This window comes from Pinus tabuliformis, chromosome 3_2 (assembly GCF_031772625.1).
Source record: "Pinus tabuliformis cultivar Carrire ecotype Pingquan chromosome 3_2, CPIR1, whole genome shotgun sequence".
Classification (NCBI taxonomy): Eukaryota; Viridiplantae; Streptophyta; class Pinopsida; order Pinales; family Pinaceae; genus Pinus; species Pinus tabuliformis.
This window is the reverse complement of record NC_142302.1, coordinates 1034232926-1034253875: the sequence shown is the minus strand read 5'-3', so window position 1 is coordinate 1034253875 and position 20950 is coordinate 1034232926.

Genomic DNA, 20950 nt, shown 5'->3' with positions numbered 1-20950 from the left:
GAATATCCAAAACTCTGTCCAATCCTGGTCTTCCTTGGTAGCACAAACCATAATCACTAGTGCCACGCAAATACCTGAAAACCGACTTCACTGTTGTCCAATGCTCCTTTCTTGGTTTTGACATAAACCTACTCAATACTCCCACTGCATGTGCAATGTCTGGTCTAGTACAGACCATCACATACATCAGGCTATCGACTGCACTTGCATATGGAACACGGGACATGTCCTCTTCCTCTTCTTGTGTCTTGGGACACTATTCAGTTGATAACTTTACACCAACAGGAATAGGAACCTGCACCGGTTTACTATCCTACATATTAAACCTCTGTAGTATTGTCTTGACATACTTCCTCTGGTTTAACCAGAGCTCCATCTTTGCCCAATCTCTTTTAATTTCCATGCCCAAAATAGAGTTTGCAGCACCAAGATCTTTCATGTCGAATTTGGAGGACAATTGGGTCTTCAAATCTTGGATAATTTCTTTGTCATTTCCAACCAGCAACATATCATCCACATACAAGACCAGATAAATAACATGGTCACCAATTAATTTAAAATACACACAGTGATCTGCTTTACTTTTGGTGAAACCAAGTCCCCGTATAAAAGTATCAAATTTCTGATACCACATCCTTGGTGACTGTTTTAACCCATAAATAGACTTCTTTAACTTGCATACTAGTTCTTTCTTACCCTTCACCCCAAAGCCTCCAGGTTGCTTCATGTAGATCTCTTCTTCCAGATCCTCGTGAAGAAATGTTGTCTTCACATCCATCTGTTCTACCTCAAAATCAAAAGCAGCAACAACAGATACAAGTAATCTAATAGAAGCTACCTTGGCAACAAGAGAAAAATATCACCAAAATCAATTCCTGACACCTAGGAATAACTTTTTGCTACCAACCAAGCTTTGTATTTCTCCACCTTTCCTTTTGCATTTGTCTTCTTCTTGAACATCCATTTGCTGCCAATGGGTTTCCTTCTAGTTGGCAACTCCACTAGATCCCATGCCTCATTTTTTTGCAAATATGCCATTTCATTAACCATGGCCTCTTTCCAGAGTTTTCCATCCTCAGAATCTATTTCTTCCTTCACAGTTCTTGGATCATCATCAGTAATAGATAAAGAAAAAATTGAATAGAAAGAAGATATACTATACCTTTCTGGCTGCCTTCTTTCTCGAGCTGATCTTCTCACAACTGGAATTTGTGGCTCTTCATCTTTTGATTCCTCTTCTGCTGTAGAGTCTAATTCTTCCTCCTTTAGCTCAAACTCTATCTTCTCAGGTTCCTTTGATTGCACTTCATGTTTAATAACATCTTTCACCTCTCTGAATACCACATCTTGGTTGTACACAACCTTCCTTATTACTGGGTTCCAAAGCTTATAACCCTTTAAACCATCCTTATACCCAATAAAGATGCACTTTACAGATTTACTATCCAACTTTGTTCTTTTCTCCTTTAGAAAATTTACATATGCATCACATCCAAATACCCTCAAATGTGAAAGAGAGGGTTTCTTACCAGTCCATACCTCTTATGGAGTCTTATCCTCCAATGTTGATGAAGGTGATCTGTTGACCAGGTAACATGTTGTCTCCACCACCCTTGATAAGAATTCCTGTCCTAACCCGACACCACTGAGCATGCTTCTTTCCCTTTCCATCAACCTCTTGTTCACTCTTTCTGCAACTCCATTTTGCTCAGGTGTGTATGGAGTAGTCTTCTGTCGTGCTATACCACACTTCTTACAAAATTCTTAAAATTCCTTGCTGCAAAACTCTCCAGCGTTATTTGTCCTCAACACCTTGATCTTCTTCTCTGTCTGGTTTTCCACCAAAGCCTTAAATTCTTTAAACCTGTCAAAGAATTCAGATTTCTTCTTGAGGAAATATATCCATGTATTCCTTGAGAAGTCATCTATAAATGATGCATATTACATAGACATACCCAGTTATGGAACCTTCACAGGTCCAAACACATCATTGTGCACAAGCTCTAATATATGTTTTTCCCTCTTACCACCAGAGCGGAAACCCACCTGATTCTGCTTCCCATATACACAATTTTCATAGAAGTAAAAATCCAGAGAGCTATTATTCATACCTTCTACCATACCTTTACCATGAAGTATTCGAAGACCCTTCTCTCCAATATGTCCAAGATTTTGATGCCATAGCATGGTCTTTTCTCCAGAGACCACTAGATTTTCTGCTCCACTTTCAGGAACCACAGAATTGTTGCACCCATCAATAATAGTGCTACCTTGCATCTTGTACAGAGTTCCAATCCGAAATCCCCACGTCAATGTGCTTCATGAACCATCTTGCAGGTATCTTTCTCAAACACTATTTTTACACCTGCATCATCCAGCTTGCTTACAAAAATCAGATTTTTGGCCAATGCAGGAATATGAAAAACACTCGAAAGTGTTCTAATCCTTCCACCTTGCAACTTCAACTTTACTTTTCCACAACCAATGATTCCAGCCTTCCTGTCACCCCCCAAGAAGACATCACCACCATCATATTTCTCATACTCGTAGAACCACTCTCTATGGGGAGTGAAGTGAAAGGATGCACCTGAGTCAATCAACCATGCCTCATGATATACATGTGTACTTGAAGAAGCCAAGTACACATCCCCACATTCATCTGAGGTGGTTTTCGCCTCTACAGAATCATATCCTTTTCCTTTCTCGAGAGCTTTAGATTTACAATCCCTTTTGTAGCGCCCTTCCTTTCCGCATTTCTAGCACACCACCTTTACAAGTTTTCCTGGAGATTTAGATCTCCCTCTAGATTTAGATCTCCCACTTGATGAGTTATTTTTGTTTATGTTCTAGGACCGTCCTCGTACAGACAAGGCATCACCATTCTAGCTCTCCATAGTTTTCCATCTCATCTCCTCTGTCAGCAAGGATGAGACTATTTCATCAAACTGCAAGGCAGTTGCATTGCTACCTATTGCAATAACCAGACTATCCCACAAATTTGGTAGAGAACACAACAAACTGATGCACTTATCTTCATCTAAAATTTTTAATATCAATAGATAATAACTAACTTACAACAGTATTAAATGCATTCAGATGCTTTGTCACAGAGTCTCCATCTTTCATCCTCAGGTTATACAACTTTTTTCGTAGGAACAGTTTATTGACCAGAGACTTAGATTGGTACAAAGTCCCTAACTTGTCCCACAAAGCCTTTGCCATAGCTTCCCCTGATACATTCAGCAATATTTGAATCTGAGACACACAATCATATTGTGCTCTTTGCCTTCCGATGCAACTTCTTCCATTCTTCATCAGATACTCCTGTTGGTTGAGTACCCGAATCTACCGCGATCCACTGATCTTTATCCACCAAAAAATCCTCCATCTTGAGTTTCCATAACTCAAAACTCTGACCATTAAATTTCTCGATCTCTATCTTTCCACTACTCGCCATCTTCTTTCATCACCAGAATCGATCCCACAGATCTCCCACTAAATAGGGTCTACCACAAGCCTAAACGAAACCCCTCAGCAACAAAGGTGTCCCCTTGAAGCCAAAACATCTCTGATACCAAATGTAGGTTTTAACCCTGCATATAAATTACCTGCATATGAATTCTAAGAACAAAAAATAAATAATGCAAGAGCATAATACATAAAACACATAAACATAGAGATTTTCCCTTGGATCCAAAACTGGGACTACCAGCTTGATTTTTCATTATGTTCCTTTCAATGCTACAATACATATTTATACATGTCGAAGCATCCAATACCATGGACCGAAAACCATCGTGTCCAAAACCATGTGCGAAAACCATGCACAAAACCATAGGTAGGTTCGCCCAACCTAATATAGGGTCCAAAAAAAATTTCCCCAGGATGTTGCCTCAGACCCTGTAGAGGGGGGCTACCCGCCCCCTCAAACTCCCTGTGACCCCCCCGCTACACAATCAACGCAATGAAGGGGGGGCTATGTCCCCCCTCTAACCCCTCAGTTAACTAGGGGAGCTAGTTGCGGAAAGAATATAACACAACCCAACATCACTGAATGTTGCCAATATGCTTCCTAGTTTAACCTGGTCATTTACCTAATTGCTTCTCCTTTTTCTTCTATTTCCTGCCTCCACTATAGTTCAAGCTATTTTACATTAGGAAGAAAACCTGGAATGGACTTTGCTACCAGGTTGGTGCTATGTAAATTTTTGTTAATATTCTTGATAACACTGTTTGTTGCTACTGCTACATCTGTTGTTTCCTTTTCTACCTCTCTAAGCCGAGAATCCCAGTTTGCAAATAAGATTTATTTGTGTGACTCACCCAATTTAGGTAAGTCAACCTTTCTCCCATCTTTCTGAATTTTGCTAGGTGATGAAGTTGGAGACTTTTTTCAAGATTTCATCATATTCAAGTCTCATTTCAATGACTTGACTCATCAATTTGTCGCTTGTTTCGCAATAAGAATTCCATTGTGAAATCTTCTGGCATAATAATTCCTTTTGGTGCATCAGCTGGGAGTTAAGGCCAAGCACTTCAGTAATAAACTGATCAATTTTTGGATCATCCTTATGTAGATCAGTTATTTCTTGTAACTGCACTTCCTTTTCTACTAAGTTGGCTTGATGTCTTATTTGTATCTACTCGAACTCTTGTTGGAGCTTAGCTAACTGTGTTTCTGCTTGCTGGTTGGATTTTGCTTGCTGTAATTGTTGTTCAAGCGACAATTTTTTTTTCCTTAAGCAACATTTGCACCTCTGTTTCTTTGTCGATATTTGTTGTAGCATAGGCACCTGCAAACTGTGACAATCTAGTAAGATTTTCGGATGGATCGATGGGTGAGTCTTTCCAAACAACATCCATCGGTTCATTATCAGGGGTAGTAACAACTGTAGAATCCAATTTCCTTTTCTTCCTTTGTATTTTAACAACTGCTTCATGTTGTGGGCTATAGAACACATCTAGAGGGGGAATCTCCTCAATTCTCAAAACAATTTCAGAGGTGGGAGTGACAAGAATGTGCTCTAGCTCTTGAGTATTTACAGTCTCCTTTGTTGTAATTTCTTGAGTTGCTTTCTATTGTGGAGTTTGCAACTCTGGCGTTTGTTCCTCTGTATGGAGCTTTTTATTAAAGTTTTCCCATTCTTCCTCTAAATCAATCACCGAGGGCTTTATTGGCTGGGTGGAGGTGGAATGGATTTCAACTTGTTTTCTAGATGAAGTTTGCTCAGTTGTCTTTTTTGTAGATTGGGTTGTATCTTTTTCTAACTCCCTGCTTTTGCTTTTCCCATTTTGTCATTGTTTCTCTGACTGCTCTAACTCCCTAGTAGACTTCTCTTGGGATTCTGCTCCAGAATCAGTTTTAGAATTTTCTTTGGAATCTCCTTCTAGACTTACACTGGGAGTTGGCTCCCTTATTGGTTCAATCAATAATTGGTCCAATGGGACCTTTGTTAGCCTCCTTTCTCTGTACTCATAAAAGGCTTCAAGATCTTCATGGTCAAAAAGTAATCGTGCCATATGATTCACCTCTATGAATGTATTCTTCTGTAAAAAGATGTCATCAAATGCATATTCCTCATTACTAAATATTTTCACTTTTATCATGGTGGTAAAGTCTTTGACAGTGCCAAATGGGTCATATTGCCTTCCTAGGAATTTAGGTAATTGCAGAGATAACATGATCTTTTATTATTTTAATGCATGCCCAGTTTGTGCAATGAAAATGCTCCACACTGTAAAGGGAATGTAGGCCAAATGGACTTTGTTGAATCCTTTAATGTTTTGCTCATCCCACCCTCACTAGCTGTTTGATAGGCTATCTCTCTAGCCATCAATTTGTCTGGACCATAGTATGGGAGGACATGGGGTGGGGGGGGGGCAATGCTGCCAAATACCCTGATATACATGAATGTTACCTCCCCAAACCATCTGGCCATTGGGAGGATATATACCTCGGCTTCCTTGGAAAACCTGGGGGCATCTTGGTTTTAAAGATGTTTGTGGGTAGGGAGCATGACTCCATGACAAATTTTGTAAAAATGTAATTGAAACTGAGCTTCCCACATGTCTTTATGGTATATTTGAATGGGAAGCGTATCTTGGACAGTCCAATTCCATCCCATGATAGGAAATTTTGAATCAAAACAAATTGAATCCATTACATAGGCACTCATAAAAAATGGAGGGTAAACCCTCGAAGCAACACTTCTTTTCCTTCTATACTCCATTATTGTTCTTTCTAAATTATCAGAAAAAATTTGTGCCCAATTCATTATAGTTGCATTTACGGCTGCATCTATCAATGGTATCCATTCTGGGGAAAATTTAGTGCTATCGAGCTTGCCAAATAGTCTACATAGCATGGCCGCTGCAAAACTATGAGGGGGACAAATAGACATAGTAGAGTACCTACCGTTCTTGTTTTTTTTTTTTTCCCTCATTATTTGACCAGGTCCGGGTGTAGTCTGCTGGGTCCTCATTCTCTTTGGCAAACTTCTTGACAAACTGTTTGTTGTAGATGACTTGTGGTTCTGGTAGGTGATACATAAGCCGCAGGTTGTCTGGCGTAAAAGATCCCATAACCTCTTGGCATTTGGTCATGAATTCTCTATCTGAGATGTCGGATTCATCAATAACCCATTTAACCATGTTTGTATAAGGGATTATCTTTGGACGCGAACTATGCGATGCAAAAATGAGCATGATGTCTCAAACATGGAGGCATCCAAGGAATCACGACTGTCAACTGTGAGCTTCGTTTCCAGAATCCTTGGTTTCTCTTCTTCCATTATATTATACATGGCTTCCCACATAGAGGTTCCTCCCTCTTTGCTGCATGTAGTATCCATAAATAGTGGAGTCATTTCTGATTTCTCAGACACGATTGCCTTGCCTTTCTTCACCATTGCTCCCAACGATTTGCTTTGTGGATTTTTCCTGAGAGTGAAGAACAACAGGTATCGGATATACAAAGATAACAATGAACGTGAAATGGAATAATGTGGATAGATTTGAAAAGGTGATAAGAAAGGATTTTTATTTGAATGCAAGTGAGAAGATATCATACCATGTTAAATGGATCTTCATACATAAATGCAGTTAACTCTTACTAAATGCCCACTAATTCTTCGTTATCTCTTAGCTTTAATGCTCATAAATGTCTGCATCATAAGTCGGGAAGAAAGCTTCTAGGGTAGCGAGCCTTTGAGTTGCAATAATGCTGATTTTGCAATTTGTGAAGCAATATCACAGATTGCAATATCACATTATGCCTTTTCGTTTTTCTTACCTTCCCTTAAATTTCTGCGAGATGCGAGATGCAAGCCACTCGTTTATTTCCTCAAAACATAGCTACTTGTTAGGTTTTTCTATGTAAAGACCTTTTTAATAAGCAGCAGACCTAAACATTTGTTCGTAATGTATCCAAGGAGTGGGTCTGGGTCTTGATTGCATTTCGCAATATCAACTGATGGTAAGTTTGTGGTGCTCTTTTAAATGCTCGAAATGCGATGCGGTAAAGGTTATGATGCCATCACATTTTCACATTTCGCTTGTTTTGAGGTAACCTTTTAAGGCGAGCCCTTTATAATTAGTGATATGTGATGCGAGACTTGGTTTTGACAAGAAAATCTTTAGGACCTAGTTTATATCAAAATATGATATTTTTGAGGTATAAATCGTGGAGTCTTCTTTTAATCGTTTTTCACTAGAGTTGGTGGGTTAGAAAGGTTTTTGATGATGCTTAATCATGCGATATGCAGGAAGGCAAGCATTTAGTAGTTCTTTTGAAAAAGGGGTTTGATTAACATCTTGCTTTATTCCAAAATTAAATAATAAAATTGCCTAAATGCTAAGTTTATTTTGGAAGGATTTTTTAAAGGGTCCCCATTTATTAATGTAACATTAACTACTACTATTAATAAATGGGGGGGGGGGTTTGAATAGCACAACACATTGCAACGTTGCATCTTGTAGTGTAACAATACAAGTAATAATATGTTACATGCCACTAGAGTTCTAGTTTAATCGACTTTAAATGTCCTCCTAAATACAAAGTGAAAAATGAAGTTTTTGCTTATTTACATGATTGATATGGCTTGCAATTACATTCATATACATAACAAAACTTATAAAATATTTCAAAGAGAGATTACCTAAAAAAGCATTCCCTCCATGGAATGACACCAAATTTAGTAGTGGAAGTTCTTCGGAGCAAAGAGGAAATTGTGACTTTAATCTACTGTTTGGTCAATTTAGTGTTGTCTAAATTGCTATCATTAATTGTCAACCCGGGGCTCGTAAGCTGATGAAGTGAAGTGTACAATATATACTTAAGTAGCCTTTCCTAGTTCTTTTTGTCGTTTTTAGATGATGTTTGTGGTGGATTTAACTTCCTAAGATGGAGTGATGAATTTATAAACAAGTGAGTGAGTTGTGTGTGTGTATGTGGTGGTTTTCTAAATGAGTGAGTGTGTGTGCAGTTGGTGGTTTCTACTTAAACTTTTAAAAGAAAGCTTGAAAAAGTAACTTGAAATGGAATTGAAACTTTTGAATGAAAAAAAAGCATTAAACAACTGACTAATGGCACTAGTCCACTATCTATGCTGCTGATAAGAACAAAAATAGCATCTATGTTAACTCAATGGAAAGTGAAAAATACTACTTTAACTGCAAAACTTCAATGACAAATCATAACACTTCATTCTTTCTTAACACTCTGACTCTAGCTGAAATTGTTCATGTAAAAACAGTTAAGAAGGAATCAGTAATATGAGTCAAAAATCTAATCATACCAAGCTGCCACTCAATGATATTTTGGTCCAATAAAGATTAGTTAATTATGATGAAAAGACCATCAAAAAGTTAGTAAGCAACTTGTCAAAAACTTGATAAAGTAAACTAGCAATGAAACTAAGTAAGCAAGATAAAGATCAGCAGCTAAGACAAGACAACTTCAAATACCATCAGTGATTAAAAAGAAATGAAAACACACTATCCCAGGCTCCTAACACACCTGCAAGAACAAACTGATCAGTTCTGAAAAGTGCTGGAAATGTAAAGGCATGAAATCAAACTGTACAATATTATACATGATGAAAGAAACGAAAATTGCAGAAATCCAAACTATACATTATTGTACATGTGAAAATGAAAACAAAGAAAGGCAGGAAAATGAAATCAAACACTATTGTACAGAGGTTGTAATAGATGGGGGCCCTCCATCCACTCAACCAGCTAAAGATCAGCTACGTAAAGATGAACAGGAACAGTCTTCTTATATTAAACCAGCATGTCAAAATACAGTGAAAAAGTGCTATAGAAACAACCTTCTAAAACAGAGTTTGATAACAAAATAATTACAGCAATTACAATATTGAAAAGCTAATCTCTAAGCGTTGGCAAACGCTTTATTTATAGGCACAGGGACAAACTGCCCTCTGCGTAAACTAAGCAACTACAGTCTTAACTAATTAACGACGCAGCAACACGCAGGCAACTCCGTGCACGTTTGGAGGAAACGGTCATCATGGGGAGTAAATCTATGGTTGGATCCTGTCTCTTGCTGTCTTCGTGGCGTGGAGGAAGTGCCAGCTATGGTTCTGTGTCTCAGTTGCTCACGCAGAGCCGTGCCACCGTCTGGAACTTGACTGTTTGACCGTGGGAACACCTGCGCTGACCGAGGGCATACGTGACTGGTTTGGCTCAACCAATAGCATACGAACCATGTATACATCCATACCAACGTGCCCATGTGGCCCGTTCCTTGAGAAGACACGTGGAGTATAGCAAACAACAAAAAGGCTGCGGAATCTCTGAATAGCTGCGGAATTGCTGAACAGCTGCGGAATTGCTGTATATGTACCAAAATTCTAATCCAACAATCAATCATTAGCATAGTTAACAAATCATGATAAAAAGACATATAATGCAATGAATTGAACAAGTTAATGGAGGAAAATATGGCAAAAGAGAGAAGTGAATAGGAAAAAGCTGTTGGGAGGATAGGTAAATGAGTGCAAGGTTGAGGCTCAACATACCCCCACTCTGAGGGCGTTGCATGTCCTCATGAAACCAAAACTTTGTCACAATCCTTCAGTTCACATGCTCAGATGCCTCTGCCAAGACATCCAACCTTCTCCTTTTCCTCCTTGTTACCAAACTTGTTCTCGGTTTCCTCACCAAGCCCCTGAATTTCAAGTTGATCAAGGCCCGGCTCAATTTCTTGCATTTTCTCTTCAAATTTTTGTTCTTTCTTTGCCAAAGACCCAAATGAAGCATTGTATTGTTGTGGATCATCTTGTCCACTTTACCTTGTTGTTTCAATGCTTCATTTTCCTATTTGATATGGCGATTTAGGACTTCTAGCTCAAATATTTCTTGCTTCAGAGATTGAACCTGCTGTTCAAGGGGCAAGATAGTGCTAGGACCAGCAACAGATTTCTCCAATGTTTCTAAATAATCGTATGCTTCTTGCTGGACAGGGTCAATGTCTGGTGTTTGCCTTGGCCTAAATTCAAATCCTTGAAAACTGCTCTCTCACTCTTGCTGGAAAGGACTTTCCTCTCTTGGAGGACTTAGCTCAATATGTAGCTGAATTGGCCTCTTCTTAGGTGTGCTCAAATCAACAAAATGGGACTGTTTTTCTTTAGTTATACTTTTCTTTTCTATGAGCCTTCTACTTCTTCTTACCTGTATGCTAGTGCTTCTCTTCTTGGAGATGGCAGTTTCCTGAAGCTGAGCAAGCCTATGAGCTAATGTTTGAGTATCTTCTTCAGTTGAGGGCTCAGGTGAAGGGAATGGCGTTTGCAAAATGGCTTTTCCTTTATCCCTCTTCTGTCTTTTTGTTTTGTTTCTCTTTTCCTTCTCTTTTTGAACAGTTTCTTGGACAGTTTCTTGGGCAATTTCTTGAAGAGTTTCTGCAATAATTTCTTGGACAGTTTCTTCTACATCAGTATCTTGGGCAGCAGTTTCCTTTCCTTTTCATCTACTTCTCCGGGGTACTCTAGGAGAGCTACTAGAGGCTTCAGCTGCCTCCTCAAAATGGTTCCTAACAAGAAATTTCTCCCATGTATCCTTTCTGATTTTTAACTGCTCCTCAATCAAGATTTTAATGAGGCCATGGTGGTATAAGTGGGGCTCAATGTTTCTCACGTGTTTTTGAACAGTGGCACTCATTTTTCTTAAACTAGACAGCAAGAAATAAGGGAGATTGATGGTATGTTCACCCATAAAATGCATCATTATCTTTGTGTGATAAGCATACATTATACCAAATCTGCCTTCACATGTTAAAAATTTCTGCACTAGCAAAAGTAAGGCAGTCCATTCCTCTTTAATGACACTTACAGGTATTCCTTTGGTGAAGATAGTAATATCCATACCTAGATTTTTCAACATGTTCTTCCACTCTTGGCCTTCAACAGTTCGATTTTTGAACCAACGTTCTCCAGTACGAGGCAAAGCAGTTGCTTGAGCCAAGCTGCTCTCTGTGACAGTGAATTGCAGGTCTCCAATCTCCACAGTGTTTGTTTTCCCATCAAACAACCGAGCAAAGGCCTTGGTAACCTCCTTGTGATATCCTTTGAATTTATGAATAAATTTTAACCACTTGGCCCTCTGCAGGGCATTCCTTGTTTGTGGGTAGCCGTCTAGAAACTTAGAACCTTCCGGCTCTGCTCTTAATAACTTTCCCATTTCGGTTACCAACTTCTCTTGCTGCTCTGACAATGCTGTGCTTTGAAAATGCTATTTGGACGCTGGAGGAAAAAAAACTTCACGGGAAAAACAGTGCTCCTTAGCGGAAATTACGGCTGGAACAGAGAGCTATACGGGAAAACAGTGTTCAACAGTGGGTATTACGGCTACAACAGAATGGCCGTGATGCAATTACGAGACTGATGGTCAGGGTTTTAAGCGGAGAGGTGAGGAGAATAGAGCAGCGTATGTTTACGGTGAAACAGAGTAGTGAATGAAACCGAGAGTGAAATCGATGGAATCGAGGGAGTGAACAGCAATAGAAATGAGGTTATGCATGCGTAGAAGGGTGTTAAAGGATGAAACGGCCGAGACATCGAGTGACTGTGTACACCTGGCTGCGGAATGATCAGTTAGAGAGCCGTGATACAACAGTACACGTCATTCTGGTACGAAGAATTAATGCGAGGGAGCAGGCCGTATCAATTTTGAATCAACAGCAATTAGGGAACCGTTAGAATGGTGGTGAGGTGGATTACGCAGCATAATGGACGAGGAGTGGACGGGGATCTCGTTCAATCATTACATTAAGTGCCTAATACCATAATCCGAAAACCATACATAAATGATATAACTGTTAGTTAGAAATTTAGAACATACCTTCGTGTATTTGCATTTTGATTCCTTTGCTAATTATGATGCTAACCTTTGATTTATTGCTGCCTTTGTATATGCTGTGTGTCCTTGCCCTTTAATGATGCTGGTACTTTTGACTGCAGATTTTTTTCTTTTTGAAACAGAGTTTATTTTTGTTGCAGGAACAGAGTGTATTAGCTGCGGAATCTGGATATCAGCTACGGAATTGGCTCCTAGCTGTAGAATTTGCAGCAACACTTTTCTTCCTGCACCAAGAGAATTAAAACAACTTGACTGAATGGAATAGTCCTGAGAGGGACTTTATTGATGAAAATGAGGTGGAATGAATGGACTGGAAAAAATGAAATGGAATGAAAATGATGAGATGAATGAAGTGGATGGAATGAATGAGATGGAAAGAGAGAGATTTTTTTTTGGAAAATATAAAGTGTCAGTTGACCCTGATTTTCACCTTATATTTTCTGCATAAGACTGCCAATCCAAGATTGGTTTTCAGGCTTATACAAGAGATTTTTTTTTTTGTTTTTTTTTTTTTTTTTTTTAACTGAAAGAAATAGAGATTAGGCTGATGGAGGAGAAGGATTCTTCTCCACCAGCCTCATTGCAGAATCTTCTTGGAACAACTTAACAAATTCCTCCCTTGAGAGTGGCTTGTGGTAGACTTTCAACCGGTGGCCATTCACAATGAAAGGAGTCTGAAGCTCATCAATGGTCTTTACTCAAACTGCTCCATTGTTAAAGACTTCATCAATCTCATATGGTCCAAGCCAATGAGTTTGAAATTTTCCTTTGAAGTCCTTAAACTTGGAATCAAACAATAGTGCCCAATCTCCCTTCTGAAACTTTCTTTCTTTGATGTGTCGATCATGCCATTTAGTTCTTTGGTGCTGAACTAGATCGGTCCTTAGAATTTCATCTTGTCTCATTTCATCTAGTTCATTTAGCTGGTCCATTCTGTGCTTTTGGGCTTCTGATAGGCTCATCCCCAACTGAACTGCCGTCTTGAAGGTCTTGATTTGGAACTCAATGGGGAGCAGGACTTCTTTCCCATAAACAAGTTCATAGGGAGAATGTTCTGTTGTGTTCCTCCATGTAGTTCTATAGGCCCATAAGGCTTCAGGAAGCCTTTCTGCCTAATCTCTTCTATGAAGATGAACAGTCTTGGTGATGATGCTTTCAAGAACTTTATTTGTAGATTCCACTTGACCATTTGCTTGCGGATGGTATGGAGTAGATGTTCTATGCTTGATTTTATATTCCTCCATCAGCTTCTCCATCATTCTAGATGTAAATTGGCTTCCCTGATCTGTCACAATTTCTCTTGGGACACCAAAACGAGTGAAAATATCCTCAAAAAGAAATTGAACAACTGAATTTTCAGTGGCAGAAGGCAATGCTTTGGCTTCTACCCACTTAGTAACATAATCAGTACAAACCAATATATACTTCTTTTGCTTAGATGGTGGATTAATAGGTCCAACGAAATATAGAGCCCATTTCTCAAAGGGTTCGATGCATACCTGTGGCTGTAGTGGCATTTCATTTGAAAGAGTTGGTCTACCAACCCTTTGGCAGCTGTCACACCTTCTAACATATTGCTTTGCATCTTTAAAGAGAGAAGGCCAATAATATCCTAAAGAAAGGATTTTATAGGTTGTCCTCTTGTCAGCAAAGTGTCCGCCGCATGGTTCATCATGACATGCCTTAAGGATGTCAGGCATTTCATCTTCCCGAACACATCTTCTGATCATATAATCTGGCCCTGTTTTGAACAATTCATTAGAAATCCAAGAATAATGTGAACTCTCCTGAATGATTTTCCTTTTCTCATTAGGAAATAAATGTAGAGGTAGCTTCCCTGTAACTAAATAGTCAGCAATATCTGCATACCAAGGAGTTTTGGTAGTTACTGCAAACAAGTATTCATCTGGAAATCTATCCTCTACAGGAGAATCTTCATTAGTGTTTTGGATTATAGACAAGAAATCAGCTACCGTGTTTTGTTTTCCTGGTCTATCTAACACAGTAATATTGAATTCTTGTAAAAGTAAAAGCCATCTCGTAACTCTACCATTAGTAACAGGTTTGTTCATGAGATATCTAATTGCAGAGTGATCAGTATGGATAAAAGTTTCATAGCCGGTTATATAATGTCTAAACTTGTTGATTGCATGAACAACGACTAGGAATTCTTTTTCAGTCACAGTGTAATTTAACTCAGTGGGAGTCAAATTTTTACTGGTGTAATAAATGGCATAAGGGACCAAATCCTTTTGTCCCAAAACAGCTCCTAGAGCTGTATCTGAAGCATCGGTAGAAATGTGGAAAGGGAGTTTCCAATTTGGCCCTCTCAAAATGGGTGCTTCAGATATTCTAGTCTTTAAAGTTTCAAATGCAGACTGACATTCAGGATCCCATTTGAATTCACAGTCTTTGGTAAGTAATTTGAAGAGAGGAGATGCTATCTTGGTGAAGTTTTCAATAAATCTTCTATAATATCCAGTAAACCCAAGAAAACTTCTAACATCTCTCTGGCAATTTGGAACATGTAACTTGGAGATGACCTCGAATTTAGATCTATCAACTTTAATTCCATCTCCTGAAATATGATGTCCTAAAACAATCCCTTCAGTAAACATCATAAAACACTTTTCATGACTTAATGAAAGATTTGTTTCTTTACATCTAATTAGGACTTTTTCCAAAATTTTTAATGCTTCTTCAAATGTGTTACCATAAACTGTGAAATCATCCATGTAGACCTCTACACAATCATGAATTAGATCTGAAAAGATTCCTAGTACAGCCCTTTGAAATGTAGCGGCTGCATTGCATAATCCAAAAGGGAGTACTCGGTAGGCAAAAGTTCCCCAAGGACAAGTAAATGTGGTTTTGTCCTGATCTTCAGGTGCTACCTGAATTTGATTGTAACCACTAAAACCATCCAAAAATGAGAAAACGTTTTACCTGCTAAAGTATCTAATACTTGATCAATAAAGGGAAAAGGAAAATGATCCTTCAAGGTCGCTTTGTTCAATTCTCTGTAATCAATGCAAACCCTCCATTTACCATTCTTTTTGGGTACTATAACCAAGGGAGAAACCCATCGGCTATCTGAAATAGGGTAAATGAAGTTTACATTGAGCAACTTCTGGAGCTCTTCTTTCACTATCTCCCTAAGATTTGGATTCATCCTTCTTTGAGGTTGTCTGATAGGTTTACTGTTTTCCTCAATGTAAATGCGATGAATGCAAGTCTTAGGGTCAATTCCTTTCATGTCGGTATACTCCCATGCAAAAGCGGTAGAATGTCTTTGCAAGAGTTTGGTTAGCTCCTCCTGTTGAGACTTTTCCAAGTTTTTGTTAATGTTTAATGTTTTTCCTGGAAATATCTCAATGGCAGAACTACCAAATTCTTCCATAGAGAAAAGAGACATTTGCCTAGATGATAGACACTCTATGTCAGAATTCAACTGAAATTGTGTAGAGTCATATTATGATGATGGTTCAAAATTTTCTAATGTATTCAAAATTTGACTATCTTCACTAATCTCAGAAATGGTAAAGACAGGTTGTATAGTATCTTCATCATCAATCCACTCATTGTCTCTTATTTCTGTGATTGCTTTTGCTGGAGGATACAGATTGAACTTCTTTGTTGAATTACCATCAGAGATATACATATCCCCAGACCTACAACTTATGAAAGCATCAGCAGTGGCCAGCCAAGGTCTTCCTAAAATAAGAGGATGTCCTCCTAGATTGTTCTTGGGAGTTAAAATCATAAAATCAATTGGATATTCCCAAGAGTCTAGGGAGACTGGAATGTCTTCCAATACACCATCAGGTTTAATGATTGATCTATCTGCAAGTTGCAGTAAAGTAGGTGTAAAGAGAAGATTAGGAAGTTTTAACTGGTCCATGGTCTGTCTACTCATAATATTGATAGCAGCCCCTAAGTCAATCAAAGTATTTGGTATTTCTACCCCATTGATATGCGTTTTGACAATTGGGCTCCCAGGGTCTACATATTTCTGCATAGTAATCTTTCCCATCATAATATCTGCAATTTTCCCTACCAGGTGGATTTTTCTGGTATCTCTTGGTTTCCTTCCTGGTCTTTTAAGGCTCAACTCCTTTATTGTCTTTGCTAGAATGGGAATCTCTTTAATGGCTTGTAACAAGGGAATCTTGATACAGACATTCTTCAATTCATCTAGAAAATTATAGTCGGGCAACCAAATTTGTTTTTCCACTCCTTTGTCAATTTGTAATCTTTCAGGAAAAGGAGGTGTGGCTAAAGATGTGGGTTGTTCAACTATGGGAGTTGTGGGGGTTGATTCTTTTTCTTTTTCTTTTTGAATGTTTGGGTTTTGAAGGGATGCTTCAGAACCCTTATTAGCTTTAAGAGATTCTTCCTTAGAAATGCTTGGCTGTTGAATATTTATAGAAGGTTGATCTAAGATTCTACCTGATCTGAGTTGTACCTCATTGAGAGGAACAATCATATATGTAGGGAATGGTTGACCTTCCATCATGTAAGCATTTTGAGGGTTCCTATTATTGGGGTTTGGCTGTGGCTGAGAAGGAAGTTGATTTGGCTTCTGTTGAGATTGAAGCAAGAGTTGAGAATTTTGATTTTGTGGAGGAGGTTGTTGTTGTTGAGGGAATGGCAATGATAGCTGTTGACTTTGATTTGGAAATTGGGGAGCTTGCTGATTCTGAAAAGATGGAGGATATTGATAGAATTGAGCAAATCTTCCATAAGGATTTTGCATGCTTTGCATCCATGCTTGGAAAGGATTTTGCGGTTGTGGCCAAGGTTGTTGCCAAGGATTCCAATTTGGTGGAGGTTGGAAATTCATAGAGTTGTTAAACCCTTGATTTTGCTGCCCCTGCCAAGGTTTCCTTGCAACAAAACAGAGAGATTCAAGCGTACTTGGATCTTCTTGAAAGACTGCTTTGAGCCCAGGGATTGAAGGACAATCCTTGGTCTCATGGTTTTCTGAGAAAATTACACATGTTTCTGCAACGTGTGCATCCAAGGGACATTCCCTTAAAGCATGTTTCTTTCTACATTTTGAGCAAAAGATGGCCAAGGCCTCGGTTTCTGCTTTCTATTTATTGTGGATCTTAAGGGTGTCTAATTGTTCACTAAGACTCCCTAAGATGTCAGTCTTGAATTCATCAAGCATATTACCGATCTCAGCCCTACTTACCGATCCAGTTGCAGATTTATTGGCTCTAAGGAGAGAAGGATCTCTAGGCCCTTTTTGAGTTTTTGATTTGCCCCTTGAGAGATGGATACACAGTTCTGCTATATCATTGAGTGAAAGTTGAGATATATCTCCTTTCCCCATCATGTTTAGAATGTCTATCCATTCATCTCTAATGGCTTTCAATAGGAGGGCTTTCAAGGTCTCCTCATCCAAATTGCTCATTTTTGCTCTTTTTAAGTTATATTGGAATCTTTCAAGTAAATCCTCTAGGTTCTCATCTTCTCTTTGTTCCATTTTAAATACCTCATCCTTATGGTTGGTAGGCATACAATAATCTAGATATCTATCCAAAAAAGTCTGTTTCATGTCATTCCAAGACCTAATGGACTGAGTGACTAACCCCATGAACCATTTCAAAGCTTGATCTTTCAATGTGGAAGGGAACAATTTGAGTTTTTGAGTGTCATCCAAATAGTCATAAGTTCGACACACAACTTCAAACTCAAATAAAAATGTTTCAGGGTCCTCAGTTCTCAACCCATGGAAGTTTGGGAGGACAGATGTTGATATGTTTTTCATAGTGGCTCGGGAATCCTCATCAACAATAGGAAACTCAAATGAGTTGTCCCCATCTCTATTTCCTCCAATGTGACCTCTTCCTCCTCCATTGTTTCCTCCTCCTCCTCCTCTACCTCTACCTCTACCACCTCCTTCCTATGTCATGATGGTTTCCCTAGAGACCTCAGAGTCTTCTGGTTCTTCTACAAAGGGTGAATGAGAAGGAATTTCTCCTTCTTCTTCAAATGTTTCTACTTATTCGATTACAATTGGTCTTCCTGTAGAAGAAAGGAAAGGATCTCTCTCTGATTCAAATTCAATAGAAGGTGTGGGAGAGTCAACTGTTGCCTCTTGAATTCCAGGAATCCTAGGGCTAGGAGTGTCAGTTGGAGATGAGGGAGGTGTCTCTTGTCTATTCCTTGAAGCAGATGGACTTGTGAAAATCGAACTCTTTGCTCTAGCTAAAAACATTCCCCTAGAATCTCTAGCTCTATGCATGTCATTTTTTATTTTCCTTTCAAGTTAGGGTAATAATTCTCTTTCTGATCTTCCAGGTCACTCTAGGTGCAAGAAGAGAGCATACTCAAGGAACTATTAAACCAATAACTTTCTCTTTTCTGATCCTCCAGATCACTCTAGGTGCAAGAGGAGAGCATACTTTGAGAGGTTATTAATTTTCCTTTCTTGAAATTTTCTTAATTTTTTTTTAGAATTGGCTACCTAATTTCACTTCCCCGGCAATGGCGCCAAAATGTTTGGTCAATTTAGTGTTGTCTAAATTGCTATTATTAATTGTCAACCCGGGGCTCGTAAGCTGATGAAGTGAAGTGTACAATATATACTTAAGCAGCCTTTCCTAGTTCTTTTTGTCGTTTTTAGATGATGTTTGTGGTGGATTTAACTTCCTAAGATGGAGTGATGAATTTATAAACAAGTGAGTGAGTATGTGTGTGTATGTGGTGGTTTCTAAATGAGTGAGTGTGTGTGCAGTTGGTGGTTTCTAAATACTTCTTGAACTTTTAAAAGAAAGCTTGAAAAGTAACTTGAAATGGAATTGAAACTTTAAATGAAAGCAAAGCATTAAACAACTGACTAATGGCACTAGTCCACTATCTATGCTGCTGATAAGAACAAAAATAGCATCTATGTTAACTCAATGGAAAGTGAAAAATACTACTTTAACTGCAAAACTTAAATGACAAATCATAACACTTCATTCTTTCTTAACACTCTGCCTCTAGCTGAAATTGTTCATGTAAAAACAGTTAAGAAGGAATCAGTAATATGAGTCAAAAAGCTAATCAAACCAAGCTGCCACTCAATGATATTTTGGTCCAATAAAGATTAGTTAATTATGATGAAAAGACCATCAAAAAGTTAGTAAGCAACTTGTCAAAAACTTGATAAAGTAAACTAGCAATGAAACTAAGTAAGCAAGGTAAAGATCAGCAGCTAAGACAAGACAACTTCAAATACCATCAGTGATTAAAAAGAAATGAAAACACACTATCCCGGGCTCCTAACACACCTGCAAGAACAAACTGATCAGTTCTGAAAAGTGCTGGAAATGTAAAGGCATGAAATCAAACTGTACAATATTATACATGATGAAAGAAACGAAAATTGCAGAAATCCAAACTATACATTATTGTACATGTGAAAATGAAAACAAAGAAAGGCAGGAAAATGAAATCAAACACTACTGTACAGAGGTTGTAATAGATGGGGGCCCTCCATCCACTCAACCAGCTAAAGATCAGCTACGTAAAGATGAACAGGAACAGTCTTCTTATATTAAACCAGCATGTCAAAATACAGTGAAAAAGTGCTGTAGAAATAGCCTTCTAAAACAGAGTTTGATAACAAAATAATTACAGCAATTACAATATTGAAAAGCTAATCTCTAAGCGTTGGCAAACGCTTTATTTATAGGCACAGGGACAAACTTCCCTCTGCGTAAACTAAGCAACTATAGTCTTAACTAATTAACTACGCAGCAACACGCAGGCAACTCCGTGCACGTTTGGAGGAAACGGTCATCATGGGGAGTAAATCTATGGTTGGATCCTGTCTCTTGCTATCTTCGTGGCGTGGAGGAAGTGCCAGCTATGGTTCCGTGTCTCAGTTTCTCACGCAGAGCCGTGCCACCATCTGGAACTTGACTGTTTGACCATGGGAACACTTGCGTTGACCGAGGGCATACGTGACTGGTTTGGCTCAACCAATAGCATACGAACCATGTATACATCCATACCAACGTGCCCATGTGGCCCGTTCCTTGAGAAGACACGTGGAGTATATCAAACAACAAAAAGGTTGCGGAATCTCTGAATAGCTGCGGAATTGCTAAACAGCTGCGGAATTGCTGTATATTACCAAAATTCTAATCCAACAGTCAAACATTAGCATAGTTAACAAATCATGATAAAAAGACATGTAATGCAATAAATTGAACAAGTTAATGGAGGAAAAGATGGCAAAAGAGAGAAGTGAATAGGAAAAAGCTGTTGGGAGGATAGGTAAATGAGTGCAAGGTTGAGGCTCAACATCTACTGACAACCTTTAAATTCACTTTTATCTACAGTAGCCTTCCAATATACCTTGAGGTTTGTATATTTGTAATTTTATATTTTCTTGGAAAGAAAAAAACGTTGTAATTGATCATATTAACATGAAGAAAACCTGGACATATAAACAAAGATGTGCCTGCGATTCAACAATCCATTATCAACATAAACTATCATAAAAGGCCTGGAATCTACTATCATAGATCATTTCCATATATGAATTAGGTTTCACTTCCATGCTCTAATATGAAAA